Source organism: Daktulosphaira vitifoliae, unplaced genomic scaffold, assembly GCF_025091365.1.
Source record: "Daktulosphaira vitifoliae isolate Bord-2020 unplaced genomic scaffold, ASM2509136v1 Scaffold_3, whole genome shotgun sequence".
In the NCBI taxonomy this organism is placed as follows: Eukaryota; Metazoa; Arthropoda; class Insecta; order Hemiptera; family Phylloxeridae; genus Daktulosphaira; species Daktulosphaira vitifoliae.
Genome location: NW_026099574.1, coordinates 43,459,493 through 43,465,662, shown reverse-complemented (window position 1 = coordinate 43,465,662; position 6,170 = coordinate 43,459,493).

The following is a 6,170-nucleotide window of genomic DNA, read 5'->3' as shown; positions in this document are numbered from 1 at the left end:
GACACCAGACGCTTCTCTCCACTTCAACCTCCCGCACTGAAACCTGTGTCTTACATCCTCGTCAATTCCACCGCTCTTTTGCACAACTGATCCTAAATACTTAAAACTTTCCACCTCTCCAATCACATCCTCGCCTATTATCACTGATCTTCTTATATTCCCTACTTCGTGTTCTCCTTTATCAAAGTCGTACTCTATATACTCTGTCTTACTCCTACTTATTCTTAAACACTTTTCTTCAAGAGCTGATCTCCACACCTCTTGCCTTTGATTAATTTCCTCCTTATTTTCTCCTATTAACACTATATCGTCAACAAACAACATGCACAACGGCACCTCTCCTTGAATTTCTCTAGTAATTTCATCCATCACTATAGAAAATAAGTAAGGGTTTATAGCAGAACCCCAATGCACTTCTATTCTTACCCGAAAACCTTCTGTTACTCCTCCCACACTTTTTACCCTAGTACAAGTGCCATCATACATATCTCCTATTATATTAATGTATCTTTCCGGGATTTGACTTTGATATTGTTGAGCTACTTGACAAAAAAAATAAAGATCTTCATCCCTTAACCCTCAAATCAATATCAATTTTAGTTTTTCAAATAGCAACCCAGTTTTTTTTTTTTTTTATTAATCTTTATTAATAAGAATTTTTATCAAGCATAAAAAAAAAGAATCAATAAATCCTAAACGAGATATAATTATTTAAAGTTTAAGGGATTTAACAAATAAAACAGTAATCGGGTAAATACAGTGACATTAAAATTTAGTATACAGATAAGAACTATTAGTATTAATTTGTGAAGTATAGTTAATCAATTACTCTGTACAGAATGGGTAAGGAATACATTCCCTAAATATTTTCGATTATTTAGTAGATAATTATTTTTTTTGTAACAAAAATAATTCTATAAGAAAAATTTAATTTCTGTTATTATCCCTTATGCCTGAAACTTATGTCATTAAATTTTTTGTTTAAATGGTACCGAATTTTTTTTTATCTAATATAATCGAATAAAAAAATTTAATTTTAAGAAAGATGAAGAAATAAGCATTTATTTATAACCGCTCATTGCATTGTTAATTACCGGTAGCGTTTTATACTATTTTAGACTTAACTTATGTTTTACTAAATACGTAAATTGTTAAATAATAGCACTGCTATCGTATTAGTCTTCTTCCACGTTTTTAGTTTGAAGATTTTATTGTTTATTGATAACAAAAGAGCTAAATAAAATTACAATTAACAATTACCAGTAGTATGTTTTTTCTCTATTAGATTTATTTTAATATTTACTGGACAAAAATTAAGTTTAATATGTAGATCTTCTTATTATATAATAGAACAAGGAAAAAAACGCTTTTCTGGGAAAATTACTTAGCGTGCTCGGATTTTCAACATCTTTTTTTTCAACGAAAGTACTCGGTCACCAGACTCCGGGAAAATTATTGGCGAAGGTCGGAAAATTTTTGCCGCTCGCCCGCGAGCGTTTTAAAATTTCGACCGTTTTCGAGAAAAACGCTCGCTGACGCCAGCGTTTTACGACTTAAGGTTTGAAATTTTCATCAGACCCGCCCAATGACATTTCTGAGATATGATAAAAAAATCTATTCAATCCGTTCATTTTTTATCGTTTTACGATCTTTTTTTTATAAGTCCACGCGCATGGTTGTATTATGCGCAGTGATTCATTTCTGCTGATACGTATTATGAACCTTAATTATATGGTGTATTATGTATTATTATTAGGACACTATTTTGCATTTGCCCTATTTTTATCAAGGAATGTTATATGTTATATATAAATTTCATGACGTTATAATTATTTAAGTTTGTACTTTCATTATAAGAACAGTACTAAGTACAGAGTTAATAATTTTCTTTTTTCTCATATATGACGTATGAGACTATGAGTTTATCTTTTGAATTGGAGTTCATCTATGATAACTATGATGTTCATCGTTAAATCGCAGTTACCAATATATTTATCAAAATTAAATTTTTATTTTTATTTTTAATATTAATTTTATTTTAATATTAATTTTAANTATATAAATTTCATGACGTTATATTTATTTAAGTTTGTACTTTCATTATAAGAACAGTACTAAGTACAGATATAATAAAAATTGATCACTTGTGGCTAGTTAATTAAGTAAAATTAAAACTATATTAATATTTTTAATATAGTTTTAATTTTACCTAAGTACAGAGTTAATAATTTTCTTTTTTCTCATATATGACGTATGAGACTATGAGTTTATCTTTTGAATTGAAGTTCATCTATGATAACTATGATGTTCATCGTTAAATCGCAGTTACCAATATATTTATCAAAATTAAATTTTTATTTTTATTTTTAATATTAATTTTATTTTAATATTAATTTTAATTTAAATTTACAGTGTGCCACTTATAATAACCTGCTAAATTTTTTTTTAATTATTCTATAATATAAACACAATTATTATAATTAGATTATTAATAATTTGTGTGTATAACAGGGGTGTATTTAAGAGAGATTGGCCCCTCCTTGAACAAGCGCTATCATTATTTTTTTAGGCAACTTCTAATATATAAGGACCTAATGTCCTTTTTTTCATCATTAATTTAATTTTAGCAAAAAAATTTCTATAACATGTTTAACAAAGTAAAAAATATTAAATTTCCTCCTAAAATAATTTTTGAATAGGCCCAAAGGGAATACCTCATTAAGAGGCTNCAAAGAGAATACCTCATTAAGAGGCTTCAACCTTATACCCAATACATTTTACTATATTCTCTTTTTGAATTTTCCTGATTTTAATAATAACATTTTTAGATATAGTTTTCTATAGTTTTCACTGATTCTGAAGTAATATTTCTTCTGAAAAACACNAAGTTTTCACTGATTCTGAAAAGTAAGAAAAAGTGAGTTAAACTTAGATAGTTTTGGTCATGTTATGAGGAATCGAAAGCTGTAAGAACAGTTATGAAGATGAATGTTAAAAGAGGTAGAAGAAGACCAAAAAAGAGATGAAAGGATGTTATTGAATGCGATATGAGGACGGCTGATGTGAGCATAGATGATGTGGGGGATCGTGTCAAGTAGAAGTTTAGGATAAGAGTGGATAAGGTAGTTGGGATAATCGTGAGGAAAAAGAAGAAGTAGTATAAGTTTATTTATAGAGGAGGCTAAATGCTCAATTAAATTACCGTAAAAATACGTATCGGCAGTGAATATAGCACGCTGTTAGAACTTCTTTTAATTAATCAATTAACAGGCGCTCACATAGAACGATTCATACATACTACGTGTGTAAAAAGACAATAATAAAAATTTGTAGATAGAAAATTAACAGACTTTGTGAGGGGAAAAATAGAATAAATATTTCTACATGGGTAGTAAAGCTGCAGAAGGAATTTGACTGACAGGTAAGACTCATGAATCGGTAATCATATGATCGGTATAAGTTATTATTTTTAATTTTGAAATAACAGGTGGTGGTGGGGAAGTGAAATGACTACACGGGTACTCCAAGTCAGTGGCGTAGCGAAGGGGTTGGACTCCGGGTCCGATCCACCCCCTTGGCATGTATGATATTATATTTTTTGGATTACGACAAGTAACGTTGTAGCTACAGTAAAGTAATTCATACCACAATGTGATTAATACTATCAAATTTTCATGTTATCTATTGCCTTAATAATTATTATCATAACCATTGTTCTAGAACACCTATATCAGCAACTATGTTTAAAATACATTTAGTCTTTGATCTGTTATCAAATCATTTATTGTTATCGTAACAGTTTTGAAATAACAACAAATTAATATTATTTGTTACAATTGTAGTTTTTTGTTTTTTAGTACTGTTGGTTTTTACAGTTTAAAGTATTGAAAATTAAAAATGAAACGTTTTATAAACGATTATTTTAAAGCTAGTAATCCCGATCAAAGTGCTCCCTTACCTACTTTAGTCAAGTGTTCTATAAGTACCAATGTTTCAAGGGAAACGGAAGACAACATTCACAGCGCGTTTGATATAACAAAATATATTGGTAAACATATGTCAAATAATGAAAAACTTTAAGCGCTTAATACACTTTGGATCCCAGATAAAAATTATAATTATCCTATTACGTTTAATGGCAATAAAAATTTTAAATTTCAACTTTCTTGGTTTGAGAAGTGGAATTAGATTGCTTATAGTAGTTTAGTTGTTGGTGCTTATTGTAAGTATTGTGTACTATTTACTATAAAATATGGTGGAAAAGGAAGTTAATTGCTTGGGCAGCTTTGCAATCAACCATTAAAGAATTGGAAGCACGCTACTGAAAAATTTAAATCACATGAAAGCACTAATTATCATATCAACTGTATATTGATGTATCAATCCTTGTCAAAAGTTGTTTCAGGGCAAACAACTTCTGTGTACGATCAACTAGATATAGCTTCAAAACATCAAAAAGAAGATAATAGAAAAATCATTTTGCCTGTTATTAAGTCTGTGATATTCTGTGGTCGTCAGGGAATAGCAATTAGAGGTAATCGAGATTATGGCCCTTTGGAATTAAATGAACCAACAGAAAATGATGGTAATTTTCGGGCGTTATTAAGATATTATAAATGCAACTAGAATATCAGAAAATAATAGTCATGTATTAGCACGAGAAAACTGTAAAAAGAATGCTCAGTATATAAGTCCGCAAATACAAAATCAGATTGTTGATGCTTGTTATATAGTAGTGTCAAAAAAAATTGTAAAAAAAATTAATGAATTTAAATATTTTTCCATAATTTCTGATGAGACTGCTGATGTAATTCTATTGATAATACAATTCATGAGGACTTTTTAAAGTTTGTACCCGTTCATGATGTGAGTGGTAGAACTCTAGCAAACATCATAATTGATGAACTAAAAAGTTTGAACATAGATATTAAAAATTTAAGAGGTCAAAGGTATGATGGCGCTGCCACTATGAGCGGCAAATTTAATGGAGTTGCTACATTAATCAAAAACAATTACCCCACTGCCCTGTACATTCATTGCAGCTCTCATAATCTCAATCTTACTATATCATATTGTTGTAATATACCTCAAATTAGAAATACAATGGGGCCGTTGAAAGTGTATATCTATTTTTTAATACTCCTAAAAGACAAAAGTTTTTCACTGAACAATTAGAAATATTTAAAAAAGAAGAAAGTATGAAAGAAGATGGTTGTCATTCAAAAAATGAAAAACTAAAACGCCTCTGCCCTACCCGTTGGGTAGAACGCCATAGTTCTGTTGAACACACTTTATAATTTTTTACCTGTCATTATTAATAGTTTGGAAGAAATTATCACATGGTCTGATAATGATACACCAACAAAAGCTAATCAAATACTTTTAACAGTGCGAACTACAGAATTTAATGTTAATCTATCTGTAATTGTTAAATTATTTCAGTATACTAAACCTCTTAGCACTTACCTACAAAAGCAAAACATTGACTTGGTTGAAGCAATTAATCACATCAACACCGTTTTAAATGAACTAATGAATATTCGTGAAAATGCTAAAACTGTCTTTAATGAATTGTTTAAAAATGCCATGAAAAGATCAAATGAAATGGATATTGAAATTAAAATGCCAAGACTTGCTAAAAGACAAAAACATCGGAATAATTTTTCAACAGGAAATCCAGAAGACTATTTTAGAGTAACTCTTTTTATTCCATTCATTGACTCTATAATACAACAATTGAATGACCGTTTCAATAATCACAAAAAAATAATTTCTAGTTTTCAAGTATTGATAAATCCATGTGTTAAAAGTAATCTACGTCATCTTGTAAAATTTTATCAAGAAGATGTTGAAAGTTATGAAAAAGTTGTATCAGAAGTTGAATTATGGCACAGATATTTAAATATAAATAATATAAAACCTCAGAATGCAATAAACGCTTTACTAAAATGTAATCAGGACTTCTATCCAAATATTTATAACTTATTGCACATCCTAGTTGTACTCCCTGTTACATCATGTGAGTCAGAGAGATAATTTTCTTCAGTGAAGAGAATTAAAACATATTTGAGGAACACAACTTCTGCAATCAGATTAAATGGTTTATCGGTTCTCAACATACACAAACATGTTTCTGTTACAGAAGATGAAGTCATTGACATATTATCGTC